General features: G+C 36.7%; 1 protein-coding gene across 1 annotated transcript in view; it reads left to right on the forward strand.

Annotated features, from left to right (window-relative positions):
* CRB1 (crumbs family member 1, photoreceptor morphogenesis associated) overlaps nucleotides 1-17,863 on the forward strand; it is a 243,070-nt gene that overhangs the window by 42,177 nt on the left and 183,030 nt on the right. The gene's annotated exons all lie outside the window — the stretch shown is intronic.

Below are 17,863 nucleotides of genomic sequence, written 5' to 3' on the forward strand. Positions count from 1 at the left end.
TATTATTTATAAAAATTATAAATAATTATAATTTATAATTATATACAATATCTATCATAGTCTATTTGTGTCATAATTTTGCCAATCAGAATGAAGTATATAAACTTTACCTTCCTTTATGCCCCTTTAGTCTCCCCCATTTATCATATAATTATCTGAAATATCTCCTCTACATTCACATAGAACAACATCAGTGTTATAATTTTGGCTTCAATCATTAAATAAAATTTAGGAAACTCAAGAGGAGAAGAAAAATCTATTGTCTTCACTTGTATTTTTGCTTACCATGTCTTTCTTTATTTGATGTTCCAAAAGTCCTTTCTTTATAGTTTCCTTTATGTTTAGAGAACTTTTTTTTTTTATTATTATACTTTAAGTTCTGGAATACATGGGCAGAACGCGCAGGTTTCCTACATAGGTGTACACGTGCCATGGTGGTTTGCTACACCCATCAACCTGTCGTCTTCATCAGGTATTTCTTCTAATGCTATCCCTCCCCATGCCCCCCACCCCCTGACAGGTGCCGGTGTGTGATGTTCCCCTCCCTGTGTTCATGTGTTCTCATTCTTCAACTCCCATTTATGAGTGGAAACATGCAGTGTTTGGTTTTCTGTTCCTGTGTTAGTTTGCTGAGAATGATGGTTTCCAGCTTCATGCATGTCCCCACAAAGGACATGAACTCATCCACTTTTATGGCTGCATAGTATTCCGTGGTGTATATATGCCACTTCTTTATCTAGTCTATCATTGATGAGCATTTGGTTTGGTTCCAAGTCTTTGCTGTTGCGAACAGTGCTGCAGTAAACACACGTGTGCATGTGTCTTTATAGTAGAATGATGTATAATCCTTTGAGTACATACCCAGTAATGGGATTGCTGGGTCAAATGGTATTTCTGGTTCTAGATCCTTGAGAAATCACCACATTGTCTTCCACAATGGTTGAGCTAATTTATATTCCCACCAACAGTGTAAAAGTGTTCCTATTTCTCCACATACTCTCTAGCATCTGTTGTTTCCTGACTTTTCAATGATCACCATTGTAACTGGCATAAGATGGTATCTCATTGTAGTTTTGATTTGGATTTCTCTAATGACCATTGATGATGAGCTTTTTTCATATGTTTGTTGGCCTCATAAATGTCTTCTTTTGAGAAGTGCCCATTCATATCCTTCACCCACTTTTTGATGGGGTTGTTTGTTTTTCTCTTGTAAGCTCCTTGTAGATTCTGGATATTAGCCCTTTGTCAGATGGATAGATTGCAAAACTTTCCTCCCATTCTGTAGGTTGCCTGTTCACTCTGATGATAGTTTATTTTGCTGTGCAGAAGCTCTTTACTTTAATTAGATCCTATTTGTCAATTTTGACTTTTGTTGGCATTGCTTTTGATGTTTTAGTCATGAAGTCTTTGCCCATGTCTATGTCCTGAATGGTATTCTCTAGGTTTTATTCTAGGGTTTTTATGGTTTTAGGTCATACATTTCAGTCTTTAATCCATCTTGAGTTATTTTTTATATAAGGTGTAAGGAAGAGGACCAGTTGCAGTTTTCTGCATATGCCTAGTGAGTTTTTCCAACACCATTTATTAAATAAGGAATTCTTTTCCCTATTGCTTGTTTTTGTCAGGTTTGTCAAAGTTCAGATGGTGTAGATGTGTGATGTTATTTCTGAGGCCTCTGTCCTGTTCCGTTGGTCTATACATCTGTTTTGGTACCAGTACCATGCTGTTTTGGTGACTGTTGCATTGTAGTATAGTTTGAAGTCAGGTAGCATGATGCCTCCAGCTTTGTTCTTTTTGCTTAGGATTGTCTTGGCTATATGGGGCTCTTTTTTTAAAGTAGTTTTTTTTCTAAGTCTCTGAACAAAATCAATGGTAGGTTGATGGGGATAGCATTGAATCTATACACTGCTTTGGGCAGTATGGCCATTTTCATGGTATTGATTCTTCCCATCCGTGAGCATGGAATGTTTTCCATTTTTTGTGTCCTTTCTTATTTCCTTGAGTGTGGTTTGTAATTCTCCTAGAAGAGATCCTTCACATCCCTTGCAAATTGTATTCCTAGGTATTTTATTCTGTTTGTAGCAATTTTGAATGGGAGTTCACTCATGATTTGGCTCTCTGTTTGTCTCATTGGTGTATAGGAATGCTTGTGATTTTTGCACATTGATTTTGTATCCTAAGACTTTGCTGAGGTTGCTTATCAGCTTAAGGAGATTTTGGGCTGAGACGATGGAGTTTACTAAATACACAATTATGTCATCTGCAAACAGAGACAATTTGACTTCCTCTCTTCCTATTTGAATACCCTTTATTTCTTTTTCTTGCCTGATTGCCCTGGGCAGAACTCTGTTGATTAAGAGTGATGAAAGAGGACATTCTTGTCTTGTGCCAGTTTTCAAAGGGAATGCTTCCAGCTGTTGCCCATTCAGTGTGATATTGGCTGTGGGTTTGTCATAAATAGCTCTTACGATTTTGAGATATGTTACATAAATACCCGGTTAATTGAGACTTTTTTAGCATGAAGGGATGAAGGGGTGTTGAATTTTATCAAAGGCCTTTTCTGCATCTTTTGAGATAACCATGTGGTTTTTGTCATTGGTTCTTTTTATGTGATGGATTACATTTATTGATTTGCATATGTTGAACCAGCCTTGCATCCCAGGGATGAAGCCAGCTTGATTGTGTTGGATAAGCTTTTTGATGTGCTTCTGGATCCAGTTTGCCAGTATTTTATTGAGGGTTTTGGCACTGATGTTCATCAGAGATAATGGCCTGAAGTTTTCTTTTGTTGTTGTGTCTGTGCCACGTTTTGTATCAGGATGATGCTGGCCTCATAAAATGAGTTAGGAGGCCGGGCGCGGTGGCTCAAGCCTGTAATCCCAGCACTTTGGGAGGCCGAGACGGGCGGATCACGAGGTCAGGAGATCGAGACCATCCTGGCTAACACGGTGAAACCTCGTCTCTACTAAAAAATAGAAAAAAAACTAGCCGGGTAAGGTGGCAGGTGCCTGTAGTCCCAGCTACTCGGGAGGCTGAGGCAGGAGAATGGCGTGAACCTGGGAGGTGGAGCTTGCAGTGAGCTGAGATCCGGCCACTGCACTCCAGCCTGGGTGACAGAGCAAGACTCCGTCTCAAAAAAAAAAAAAAAAAAAAATGAGTTAGGGAGGAGTCCCTCTTTTTCTATTGTTTGGAATAGTTTCAGAAGGAATGGTACCAACTCCTCTTTGTACCTCTGGTAGAATTCAACTGTGAATAAGTCTGTTCCTGCACTTTTTTTGGTTGGTAGGTTATTTATTACTGCTTCAATTTCAGAAATTGTTATTGGTCTATTCAGGGATTCAATTTCTTCCTTGTTTAGTCTTGGGAGGGTGTATGTATCCAGGAATTTATCCATTTCTTCTAGATTTTCTAATTTATTTGCACAGAGGTGTTTATAGTATTCTCTGATGGTAGTTTGTATTTCTGTGGTACCAGTGATGATATCTCCTTTATCATTTTTTATTGCATCCATTTTATTCTTCTCTCTTCTTCATTAGTCAGGCTAGCAGTCAATCTATTTTGTTTTTTTTTTTTTTTAAAAAAAACAGCTCCTGGATTCATTGATTGTTTGAAGGGTTTTTCATGTCTCTATCACCTTCAGTTCTGCTCTGATCTTAGTTATTTCTTGTTTTTGGCTAACTTTTGAATTTGTTTGCTCTTGCTTCTCTAGTTCTTTTAATTGTGATGTTAGAGTGTCAGTTTTAGATCTTTCCCACTTTCTCCTATGGGCATTTAGTGCTATAAATTTCCCTCTAAACACTACTTTAGCAGTGTCCCAGAGATTCTGGTATGTTGTATCTTTGTTCTCATTGGTTTCCAAGAACTTATTTATGTCTGCCTTAATTTCATTATTTACCAAGTAGTCATTCAGGAAGAAGTTTTCAGTTTCCATGTAGTTGTATGGTTTTCAGTGAGTTTCTTAATCCTGAGTTCTAATTTGATTGCATGGTGCTCTGAGAGACTGTTATGATTTCCGTTCTTTTGCATTTGCTGAGGAGTGTTTTACTTTCAATTATCTCATCAGTTTTAGAATAAGTGTGATGTGGTGCTGAGAAGAATGTATATTTTGTTGATTTGGGGTGGAGAGTTCTGTAGATGTCTATTAGGTTTGCTTGGTCTAGAACTGCGTTCAAGTCCTGAATATCTTTGTTAATTTTCTGACTCGATGATCTGTCTAATATTGACAGTGGGGTGTTAAAGTCTCCCACTATTATTGTGTAGGGGTCTCAGTCTCTTTGTAGGTCTCTAAGAATTTGCTTTATGAATCTTGGTGCTCATGTATTGTGTGCATATATATTTAGGATAGTTAGCTCTTCTTGTTGCATTGATGTCTTTACTATTATGTAATGGCCTTCTTTGTCTTTTTTGATCTTTATAGTTTAAAGTCTGTTTTATCAGAGACTAGGATTGCAACCCCTGCTTTTTTTTTTTTTTTTTTTTTTAACATTCCTCCATCCCTTTATTTTGAGCCAGTGTGTCTTTGCACGTGAGTTGTGTCTCCTGAATACAGCACACCAATGGGTCTTGACTCTTTATCCAATTTGCCAGTCTGTGTCTTTTATATGGGGCATTTAGCCTGTTTACTTTTAAGGTTAATATTGTTATGTGTGAATTTGATCCTATCATTATAATACTAGCTGGTTATTTTGCCCATTAGTTGATGCAGTTTCTTCAAAGTGTCGATGGTCTTTACAATTTGGTATGTTTTTGCAGTGGCTGGTACAGGGTTTTTCTTTCCATAAGCAATTTTTATTTCATGTAGATCTGCTGGCAGCAAATTATCTTCATTTTTCTTTACCTTAGAATGTCTTGATATCTGTTTCATCCTTAAAATATATATTTTTTCTGAATATAAGATTTGGTGTTGACAATTTTCTTTCTGAACTTGAAAAGTGTTTTCTTATTTGCTTTTCACCTCCACAGTTTCTGATGGGAAATTCTCTGTCATAAAAATAGATTTTTACTTACATGTAGGGTGTAATTTCCCTTTCATTGATTTCAAGATTTTTTCTTTGTCTTTAATTTTCAAAACTTTCATGATAATTTTCTTGGTGTATTTATTTGAGTATATTCTGTTTGGAATTTGTTCACCTTCTTGAATCTTCAGTTTTATGTCTTTTTCCAAATTGTGAAGCTTACAGCCATTATTTCTTCAAATAGTTTTTTTTCTTTTTTTTTTTTTTTGTCTCATCTACATCCCCTCTCTTTCAAAGACTCTAATCACACAAACGGTAGATATTTTGGTTATAGACCCATAGATTCCTTATACTTAGTGTATTTTTTTCCTTCTATTTTCTTTATGTTGCTCAGATTGGACAATTTCTATTGTTCTATCTTTTATATCACTGCTTCTTTCCTCTGTTCCTTCCAGTCTGCTGTCAAACTTATCTATTGAGATTTATTTGTCTGTTTATTTAGGTTATCATATTTGTAGTTCTAACTTTTTTTATTTGGTTCTTTTGTATACTTCTTTTCTGAGACTTTCTATTTCTTTAAGATGCTTTAAAATTTTTTTTCACTTCAAGAATATTTGTAATTGCTCATGGAAGCATTTCTATGATGGCTGCTTTAAAATCTTTGTTAGCTGGGCACGATGGTGTGCATCTGTAGTCCCAGATACTCACGAGGCTGAGGTCAGAGGATCACTTGAGCCCAGGAGTTTGAGGTAATAGTATACTATGCTTGTGCCTGTGAATAGCCACTGCATTCCAGCCTGGGAGGCAAAGGTATATCCCATCTCTTAAAAATAAAAGACAGATATTAAAAGCTTATTTGTTATATAATTCACTCTAACATCTTTATCATGTTGGTATTGACATCTACGGATTGTTTTTTCTTTTTTTTCCATTCACCTTGAGCTATTTCTGCTTTTTGCTGTTTTGAGTAATTTTTTACTGAAACATGAAATTTTGCGTGTTGTGTTAAGGGTCCCCGGGTCTATTTAAGCTTTCGGTACTAGCTGATTTCCTCTGACACTGCTCCAGCATGGGAAAGGGATGGATGTTCCTTGCTACTGGCAGGTCAGGGAGAAGAAGGGCAGGTTCCTTACATGATCCATGCTGACACCTAAGAGTGGGTGTCCTCTGTGACGTCCACTGATATTTTTCTTGATAAGAGAAAAAGGAATGCTTTATTATTGCTCCCATGTGCCTTCCACTGTCACCACATTTGGGGGATATGTCCTCACTGACATTGGTTGGGGGCAAAACTTCTAACTTTCCAGGAGGGCTCCTATGACACCACCATAGTGGGGAGGGGTACTTCATAACTGTTGGGTATGCCAGGAAATTCAGGCTCCCCAAGCAGTCTACACTGGAAGTATGGGAGGAGCCTTGTTGCCACCTGATAGAGATGAAAGTCCCAGTATCTACTCAGTCTCTCTGACACCCCAGCAGGAACGTTAGGGTAACTTGTTAGAGCCTGGTAAGGGTGACACCTCACTCAACCTATGCTGGCATAGGCAGAGGTGGGGACACAGTTCTTTCTGTGGTGTTTAGCTGGAGTAGAACAGTTACAGTATGCAAATTTTCTGTATTACTGGGTTGCCCCTTTCCTGGTCCTTTTCCTAAAGAGAGCAGGATTTATTTATTTATTTATTTATTTTTATGTTTTGTCTGTATTCATTGGCATTTCTGAGTTGCTGACTTCTTCAGTTCCAAGTCATACGAGTCCAAAAGAAAACCCAAGGAGTTTAGCACCATGTCATTTCTTGTGCCCTGAGTCGTGTAGATGGTCTGCTTTCTTCTCACTATCTTTTAGAGTCTCCGTATATTTATTTTATATAAAATGTCCAAGGTTTCTAGTTATCATTAGAAGAAAGAATGGGAAAAGCATGTCTACTACAGTTTCCTGGAAGAAGTTTCAAGAATTATTTTAGATAATTAAGTGATTAAAAAAGGATCAAAGGAAGAATACCATTTCATGACACATGAGAATTACATAAAATTCAAAATTCAGTGTCTATAAGTAACGTTTTAATGCAATATAGTCACATTCACTTACATATTGTCTACAATTCCTTTTGTGCTACAATGGCTGAGGTTGTGTAACTGTATCAGAGAGTCTATGGTTCACAAAGCCTAAAATATTTACTGTCTGAGCCTTTAAAGAAAGTTTGCTGATCCCTGGCTTACATCATGGAATTACTTACATTTTATTAACAGTGAGTAGAGTACCTCCTCTATCAAAACTAAGAGAGAAATGAATGTATAAATTCAGATAGACTGTACTCAGTTTTAGGGAAATATAATTATCTATAGCAATCATAAGTAAATCCCCATACTGTTAAAAATGTATATATACAGTTTTTAGTTTATGCCAAAAGCTACTCAGGTTATGTTGAATAAATTTTCCTTAAACATTGATGTCAAAAATCACTCTTTTACCATTTTTGGTTAGTGCAAAATTTTTTACTTGTAATTTTTTCTTCTAGAAAAGTCTGCTACGAATACTGTTATATATTTTTTCTACTGTCAAAATATTCCCCAAGAAACCTGAATGTTTCCACAAATACTTCTTATTATAAATGTTTTTTGTATGTTTGTAACTTATTTTGCATGTTGAAATTCTATAACCAAGGTTGCAAGGTTGTCATTGTTATAGTGTTGACCATAAGAGTCATAAACAGCAAGTCGAACACTAAACTTGAAAGACATTATGCAAGAAAAGAACACCAAACCAATAGTATTATTTCCCATTTATCTAACCTTTCAAGGGCACTTAGCAGCTAGAAGAAGATTATAAATACAGACAGATTTCATGATTAGAAGGTTCATTAGTAAGAAGGTACAGAATACTAATCACAAGACTTTCATTTGCACTGACAAGGTCTGACCTTGCTAGCATTCATCAGTGACAGTGGAATTGCTCCCTGGTGGTATCAACCACACGAAACACACAGAAAACATGTTTTTCATGGAAGAATTCATCAAAAGTAAGCAGAACTGTATCACACACCATTGCTTCCAGGAGTTCCCCCAGAGAATAGCTAGCATCTTATCTGAATCAGTTTGTTTGGTCTGTAAAATATAAAATGTTCAGAGAAACTCTGCATGTTAAAGAAAGTTTAAGCTTTGAAACCTTGGAACAACAACTATCATTTCACATGACTCTTCACCTTAAATCATCGAATTGACCATGAATAGGTGCTTTGGTCAATATTAAATCTAGAAACATAGATATAGTATACTCTGATATTAACTATTTAGGAATTATAAATGTTATAAACTCTTGTAAATATTTCCATTTAAAAATATTGTGGCACTAAAGTGATTATTACATTAAATAAATCAAAATTGCATATTTTAAGTCTAGAAGTGCATTTTCATATTCCAATTATAAGTGTGTATCAAGCGACTCTTTTCCTAAATGTCATTATTTTCTATGAAAAATGCCTTCATTGTCTGAAAGCATTTTACTGAGTTCCGAGGTTTGTGATTGGACAAAACTGAACACAATTTTCTCATCTGCAAATAATTTACTGCTAATTTGCTGTAAAGTCAGCTAATTAAATAATTAGAAATTGCGTAAAACACAATATAATTTAGTGGAAGTACTAAGGCTCTGGAGTCAGTGCTTTTCAAAGTCAGATCTGATTTTGAATCCTTTTAATTGCTTAACCAGTTACTGGACCTCAGTTTACTTATCTGCAAAATAGGAAAATACTACCCAACATCCATGCAGGGTTGAAGTAAGTGTTAAGCAAATGGTGTTTATTATAACCAAACTCCAAATTGTGTAATAAATACTTTAAATACATTTACAGAAAAACAAGTAAAGAAGATCAACGAGGTAAGTGAAAATCTAATTGAGTTGAGAGTTGGCTGGGCCTTAAAGATTCTCTGTTTATTATAACAATAACTTATTATTTTACATTTTAATGTTTCTGAAATTAATGTTAAAATAAATGGACAATGAATCAGGTCATGATTAAATTGTATACAGTTAGCATTGTCTACATACCGGCCAGCTTATGAGATCCCCACAAGAAGGTGAATTTTGACTTTAATTTGGGTTTTTGTCATGGATTAAAATGTCTTCATAAAGATTAAACTCTGATACAGAATTAAAAAGCTTTTATTAAAACAAAATGTGATGAAAGGCCACAGAAGAAACAGATTTCTCAAAGTAGATCATGAAGCTTTTATTTCTTTAACTTCAAAATAAATACTACAGTTAGACTTTTCAAAATTAAAAAGATAAATACAAAAATGTATATTATAAAGCCTATCCAACTGACCGCCTGTCTCTCAGCCACCCAAGTGTTCTTGCCATGGATAAATAGTTATTGGTCTTTCTTTTTATTTCTTGTAATGATATTTTATGCATATGTAAATAGATAAATTTAATCATATACCTTTCTTTTTGTAATGCAAGTGTTGCATACATACCATACATATCATTTTTCACATTGCTTTTTTACAATATCCTTTGGAGATTTTTATAGTCAAGCTAATAAATAATTTATCTTTTTTGCTTTAACAGCTGCTTAGTGCTCCATTAAGTATTCAGACCATACATTTTAACCAGTCCCCTTTTGATGAACATACAGTTTTTATTCCCCTAAACTTTTATAACTACAGTGAAGTCATAATAATCTTGTACAAAGAACATGGAGTTTTCGAATTAGGAAAGGTTGATATAAACTCGTTCATTTTGAAAGATATGCATGCAGGCTCTTGGACATTTCTGAGTGAAGGAGAACAGGAAATATGGTTAGAGACTAGAAGTGTATAAACTATAGGATGCTTTGAATGCTGTGGGATGATAATTCATAATATGACAGGAAATAATATTGAACTAATTAAAGTAAGGAGATGTCATGAAAAGTAGTATTTAAGGAAGATGAATGTTCTGAGTTTTTATTTCCTGGCACCCTGAAATTGTTTAGAGATTTGAGAAAGAGCTTTATAAGATTTCCTTGTTAGAATAAAACTATTGGTGTGATAGATACGAGCAAGCAAGATGACTAAATCAGACAGAAGTTGTAGGAGGAGGTAGAAAATTAGGACCTAAATTCTGAAAGATTAACTCAGATGAGAGAAGCAAGATAATACTCTGACATTCTAGGTAGCAGGCAAAGTCCAGAGTGCAAAAATTCAAGAGTGGATTTAGCAAAAGTATTTCATGAATTTTGAAACTAAAGAATAGCCCATGTGGTCTTTCCCCTATTTATACACTATTCTGAGTTTGAGTGACTCTGGGAAGGTTTATGACTGGGATATCAGGTTGTGATCAATATCTACAAGCACCATGCACTCCTGCTTCTCTCTTGCCGTATAGATTTTCTCAGTTTGTTGCTTGCTTTTCAGTAAGACCAAATATATTAATATTTTTTCCTTATAGTATTTTAGTGTTTTATTGTTAGTTGAGAAAGTTTTTCCCACTCCAAATCATGTAGTCACACCTGTATTCTATTCTACATAGTTTATTGCACTATATTTTTCATTTAAATTATTGATGTATTGGAAATGTATATTGATGTGTAGTGTTAGGCAGGGGAAAATCTTTTCAAAACTCTTTACTATTATCCTGTGGCATTATTTTCTTAATGTTTTTCCTTTAATTCAGTCAATTCCTTTCGTCTCTTCATCTTTAATTTCAAGGATAGTGCAAAACTCCTTTTAGATGGTAAATCTTTTCATAAGATCTGTTTTCCCTTCTTTACTCATTTTTAAATATAGATGACTAGTATTTTCCAGCAAACTTTACAGTTAGATTCATTTAGGACTCCCTTCCTGTCCGCTTTCATTCTGTTAATGTCATCTTTCTGAGATTACATTATATCACATCACATCACATCCCATCCCATCACATCATATCACATGGGAGGGTGATATGATGTGATATACGTTATACCAGCTCAGTGATTCAGCAGCATTAAGGGCGTAGAGAGGGGGCTTGTGTAGTTACAGCAAAGGAATATTTTCTCTGTTCAAGCCTGTGTTTGTTGGTATTATAGTACCTGCCATTAGCTTTCCTGTCTAATTTACTTTTGTATCTAACCTTCATTATGGGCACATGTGTGGCTCTGTCTGACATCCTTCCTAGGAGAGTAGCTTACTGCCTGAGGGAGGAGCTGCACCTCAGTCAGAAGAAGCCCTGTTTCCTTGCCATGTGGTTTTTGCATGGTATGGTTTTTCTTTTCCTTGTGTCTCCTGGAAGAGCTTCTTCTGAAAGTCATTAATCTGCAAAAAGGTTTTAAAAATGAAATAATTTCCATCTGTCTTCCATTCGGCCTACTTGGTAGTGCTTACTTTATATTGAAGTTTTAAGTGATTTCCATAAAATGTAGTTATAACCTTTTTTTTTTTTTTTTCTTGAAACAGAGTCTCGCTCTGTCGCCCAGGGTGGAGTGCAATGGTGCGATCTCAGCTTACTGCAAGCTCCACCTCCCGGGTTCACGCCATTCTCCTGCCTCAGCCTCCTGAGTAGGTGGGACTAAAGGCGCCCGCCACCAAGCCCGGCTAATTTTTTCTATTTTTAGTAGGGACAGGTTTTACCGCATTAGCTAGGACGGTTAACCTGACCTCCTGATCCGCTGGCCTTGGCCTCCCAAAGTGCTGGGATTACAGGCGTGAGCCACCAAGCCCAGCCGCCATTTTTTATTGAACAACAGAAACACAGACATCATGATACTTTCCATACTTTATCTTATTTGGAGAAATAATAAAACACAGTGGTTAAGAGCATGAACTATGAATACAGAGTATCTGATTTCCAATCACAGGTCTTCCTTCACAAGCTGTGAAAATTGTTCAATTTGCTTAACTTCTCTGTATTTTGGTTTCCTTATCTGTATAATAGTGTTATAATTCAAATAAATTAGTATACAAAATACTTAAAGCAATGCTGAGCCCATCATAAGCACAATAGAAGTGTTTCAGTTGTTGTTGTCTTTGTTTTGATGGTGGTAGTGGTGGTGGTTGTTATTTGATTTTCACAGTATATCTGTAAGCTACTATTTAAAAAACGGGCTTAAGAAACAGGTTCAGAGATTTTAAGCTTGTATAATATCATGTAATTGCTTGCTATACAGTTGGTATTTATTAAATATTTATTTAATGAATAAAGTTACAATGATAGCATTGAAGCTCAGGACTGGCTGACATCAAAGCTTGAGCTTTTAATCCCTATTCCTCAAAATATCTCTTCTACTTTTGTCATGGCAAATGAAACCACTTTCTCCAGAATGGAAGTTACATATTGATCCTCCCTGGTGAGAGGTGACAATGTGCTAGCAGCCCTCACTCTCAGTGCCTCCTGGGTCTCAGCATCCACTCTGGCTGCGCTTGAGGAGCCCTTCAGCACGACACGGCACCTGCACCGTGGGAGCCCTTCTCTGGGCTGGGTGAGGCCAGAGCCTCCTCCCTCTGCTTGCGGGGAGGTGTGGAGGGAGAGGTGCAGGTGGGAACCGGGGCTGCCTGCAGCGCTGGCGGGCCAGTGCAAGTTCCAGCAGGCACGGTCGCGGGCTCAGCGGCTCAGCACACGGAGCGGCCGGTGGGGCTTAGTACGTGGGCCAGCAGCTGCGGAGGTTGTGCCAGGTCCGCCAGCAGTGCCGGCCTGCCAGTGCTGCACTCAAATTCTTGCCGGGCCTTAGCTGCCTCCCCGTGGGGCAGGGCTCGGGACCTGCTGCCCGCCATGTCCGAGCTCCCCCTCTGCGGTGGGCTACGGGGCCGCCCGAGCCTCCCCAATGGGCGCTGCCCCTTGCTACATGGCACCCAGTCCCATGGACCGCCCAAAGGCTGAGGAGTGCAAGTGCAGCTCAGGACCAGCCCGCAGCTCCGCCTGCAGCGGCGGTGCAGGATCCACTAGGTGAAGCCAGCTGGGCTCCTGAGCCAGATGGGGACTTGGAGAACTTTTATGTCTAGCTAGGGGATTGTAAATACACCAATCAGCACTCTGTGTCTAGCTCAGGGTTTGTAAATACACCAGTCAGTACTCTGTGTCTAGCTCAAAGTTTGTAAATACACCAATTGGTACTCTGTATTTAGCTAACTCTGTATCTAGCTAACCTAGTGGGGACTTGGAGAACTTTTCTGTCTAGCACTCTGTGTTTAGCTCAAGGATTGTAAACGCACCAGTCAGCACCCTGTGTCTAGCTCAAGGATTGTAAACGCACCAATCAGCACTCTGTTAAAATGGACCAATCAGCTCTCTGTAAAATAGACCAATCAGGTCTCTGTAAAATGGACCAATCAACAGGATGTGACTGGGGTCAGATAAGGGAATAAAAGCAGGTTGCAGGCGCCTGCAGTGGCAACCAACGGTTCACATTCCAGACTGTGAGAACTTTGCTCTTTCACTCTTTGCAGTAAATGTTGCTGCTGCTCGCTCTTTGGGTCTATGCTGCCTTTAAGAGCTGTAACACTCACCATGAAAGTGAAAGTCTGCAGCTTCACTCTTGACAGCAAGACCAGGAACCCACCAGAAGGAAGAAGCTCCAGACACATCTGAACGTCTGAAGGAACAAACTATGGACACACCATCTTTAAGAACTGTAACACTCACCACAAAGGTCTGTGGCTTGATTTTTGAAGTCACTGAGACCAAGAACCCACCAATTACGGACACACCTGGCTTCCTTAAATCTTTTATTTATGACACTATATCTGTCAGAAATTCCTTAAATTTTTTCTGCAAAGCTTGTTCCCTTCTCAAGTTTTCAGTGCAATGTGGGCTTTCTAAATTTTTCATGTCTTTGTGAACACGTGCATGTGCGTGTGGGATGTATGTGTGTGTTTTAAATAATTTCACTTGGTAATGTGGTGTTAAGTAGAAGGAGAAGAGATTGTGGGCTTACTGTCAGTTTATCCAATATTGTCTGATAGTTATATTTTTCCTTATTTGGGATCTTTGTTAGTTACGCAGAAATTGAACTAGGTTAATAACTCAGCCATTAATATTTTTAGGTTATGCTTTTTACTTATGGTAGTAGGGCATTTCTGAATATAACTCATATTGGACCTGGCCATCCACAGTTTTGTTCACACCCTAAATCAGGGGTCAGCAATCTTTTTTGGTAAAGTTCTAGGTAGTAAATATTTTAAGCTTTGTGGGCCGTATGGTCTCTACTCAATTGTGGTATGAATGCAATCATAGATAATACATATACAAATGAACATAGCTGTGTTCCAGTGAAACTTTATGGACACAGAAACTTGAATTTTATATAATTTTTGCATGTTATAGAATATTATTTGATTTTTTAACCTTTTAAAAATATGAAAACCTATTCCATTCTTAGCTTTCAGGTCTCGAAATAGGTGGCTATGTAGAGTTGGTCTTGCAAACCACAGTGCATTCTCTACTCCCCCTTCATGCTGTATATGACCATAATCACTATTATTCTAGTGATTCCGTTTTGTCCCTCATACTAAGCTAGAATTACCATTCTTAAACTTAAATCACCTGACTGATTATATCACTCCTATATCAGTCAGGGCTCTACAGAAAAAAGCCAATAGGAGATTTTATATATGTGTGAGTGTTTATATCACACACACACATATATATACATAAAATAAAAATTATTATGGGAATTGGCTTAAGTGATTATGAAGGATGAGAAGTCCTATGAGCTTTATACTGCAAACTGGAGAACCAGGAAAGCCAGTGGATTAATTCAGCTCAAGTGCAAAGGCCAGGAGCTCCGATGTATGAGGGCAGTAGAAGATGGATGTGTCAACCCAAACAGACAGAACAAATTCGCCCTTACATGTGTCTTCTTGTTCTGTTTGGGTTCTCAATGGGTTGGATGACGCTCATTCACATTGGTTAAGGCAGATCTTCTTTACTCAGATTATCAATTCAAATGCTAATCCCTCTGGAAATACCTTCACAGACACATCCAGAAAGTATTATTTTACCAGCTATCTGAACATCTGTTAGTCTACTAAAATTGACACATAAAATTAAGCATCACAACTCCTCTCTTTACAATTGTTTGTTGACTCTGTAAACTTACTGGCATGAGATTTCCGTTCACAAAATCTGCCCATAGTCTACTCTTTCAGACATACCTTTCGTTACTTCTCTCTCAGCATTCCTTAGTCAAGACAATCCCAATTATTTGCTGATTCTGCAAATAAATACATTCTGTTTTCTCCTGGGCCTTGAATTTCTTTATCAAACTCTGCTACTTGGCATACTTATTCTCATTTATTCTTTAAAAGTCTATTTAAAATGGTACTTATTGTGTCTGAACTTTTAGGAAGAATTAATCACTTTTTCATTCATGCTTTCATAGCACTTTGAACATTTTTAAAAACAATATATCGTGTTATAATCCACTTTGTTCATGGTTGTTTATACCAATTTTAATATAAGCTCTTCATGTAAGAGATTGAATTAATTCACATTTTTTCCCCAAACCTGGTATATATTTTGGGCTTCACAAATAATTTTTAATGCTACAACAAAGAAATTACACATGAATATTTACATCAACCATACTTTACCAAAAATCTGCTTTTTCGGGAAGATTTAAAAAATACAGATTATTTTTGGAAAGTACATAATATAATGTATGGGTGTACCCTTTTGCAAACCAAAGAATCATTTGATAAAGAAAAATTTCTCCAAAATTTCTTTGTTTTGAATTTTTTTCTTAATGAGTTTGAATTTTTAAGCTTATAGTTTCATTTGCCAAAAACTATCAAGGGTTTAAGGAAATAACAGCTTTTTGTGCTGATAGCTTCGATTACCCCCTGTAAGTAAGCCAAGTGAGATTTAAAAAAAAATCTGGATCTGATATTTTGAGAGGCTTGTGTGTGTGTGTTTGTTTTTGTAATAAACACATTGGCAAATAAATATTCCCAGAGCGCTAAATGTCCTAGGGATGCTAATGGTGAAAATGCTTCAGGCAGCTATTGATCCAAACTCTGGGCCTCCATTCTCTACCTCTTCATCCTCCTAATTCATATATCTCTTCTCCTTCTTTACAGAGAGGCCAGATACATTTATTTATAGATATAAGTGTAGTTCATGGGATGAAAGCCACCGCACATATATTTGATAGAAAGCTTCCTGGAGATTCTTCAGACTTGTGTGCCTTGTGATTATTTGCCTGGGAAGGTAACCCAGTCCAAAGTAAATGGTCAGCACATGAACCCCTTTGTACTTTTTTGGCCATTCCTTGTCATAAGTGATACTCACACAGAATCTGTGCAATCATTATTTATAGCAAGATATAAGAAAAAATATTATAAGGAGCTAAAGGTTTCAGTCCACAAATGATTTTTGAAATTAATATTGATGTCATTGATGACAACTACTCAGAATTGTTCATATTCTTTTCTTAGTAGTGTCATTGTGATTTATGACATGAACAGAATATGTTTTTTTTATATCATCTCTCTTACCTGAATGTGAGGCTCTGTTGCTATTTCTACTTCTCTGTAGTGGTGATAATTGAATGAGGAGAAGCAAAAAAGCTTCAGCTGTCTTAATTTCCAAATAGGGACATAAATTAACTAGAACCAGGGCTGCTTCTAGAACTCCAAATCAGTTTTTTAAAGTACACTTTTATCTGTCTTTAAATGAAATATAATGATTTCTGAAGGCAATTATAGGCTTTGAATAAAGTAAGTTTATATATGCCAGTAAGCTAATCAAATAATTGCTTTATCTTACATGACTTCTAGAATTTATAATATTTGTTTCCCCTATAATTCTGGAAGTATACCTCAATTCAATAATTGCAAACCTCAGTAACACATATATGCACATTTTTAATGTAGTCAGTGATTTTGTGACGGATCTTATTTCAACAAGGTCTAATTTTTTCATGTGCCACCATGTACAATGACTTCACTCACTGGATTTTGTTGTTGTTGTTTTTAAATTTAAAAGTGTGGTAGGACACTCAAACCTGTCATGAATTCTTAATTAAATTTTTTTGTCTGAGGTCTCTCATGGTGATTTTCTCCTTTCGGTTGCCTGCATCCATTTCTCTTTCATTTGATAGCAGTGTGCTCTATTCCTTTTGGGGAGTTATACTTTTCCACTGAGTGTAGTTTTAAAATACTGTACTGCAAATCAAGGGGCACTGCCCTACCTTAGGGAAGCTACTCTGACTCTCTCTTCCTGGACTTTGATGGAAAAATAGGAAAAATAAATTAAAATTCACTTATTTGAATGGTATTTTTCTTATGAAATTATGTGTGATGTTCATTGTCTGGACTCCACACCACCATAGTTCCATTCTATTCATACCTATTCTCTCGAATTCTCATCTATTCTATGCTGCACTGAGTATCCTGCCAATAAATTTTTTATTTTCTTAAGGTAATTTGTTACTTGCAGTCCAAGAAATCTAAATTCTTCAATGTGAATCTAGCCGTGGAAAATATTTATCAAGTCAGTACCTTTCAACTGTTCACATCCTAGTTGGAAATGAGCATTAGTAATTACAAGAAGGAGCCCGCAGTTGAATGCATGTTGATTACTGGCACATAATGCCTGTTTTGGAGAAAAAAGGACTCTTCTGCCTGTCAATCAATTGCTCAAATGTGCAAAGAAGAATGGCAGACCTATACTTAAGAAATACTCTGTTTTCAAAACAATACCATTACCAACATCTGAAGTGTTGGAGCTAGGGGTAATAAAGCAAATTCAATGAGTGATTCATTCTAATACTTCATGAGTACCTAGCACTGATGTGGATTAAGTTCTGAAAACACAGATTTTGAAACAAACTCCTTTTCTTAACTCTCTATAGGATAGTAGGAGAGTAGAAAGGTGTCACAACTTTTCCTATCTACTGGGTCATTCCCAACAGCATTTAAATGTTCTATAATAATATAGAACATATATATATACACAC

Source organism: Colobus angolensis, unplaced genomic scaffold (genome assembly GCF_000951035.1).
Source record: "Colobus angolensis palliatus isolate OR3802 unplaced genomic scaffold, Cang.pa_1.0 Scaffold320, whole genome shotgun sequence".
NCBI lineage: Eukaryota > Metazoa > Chordata > Mammalia > Primates > Cercopithecidae > Colobus > Colobus angolensis.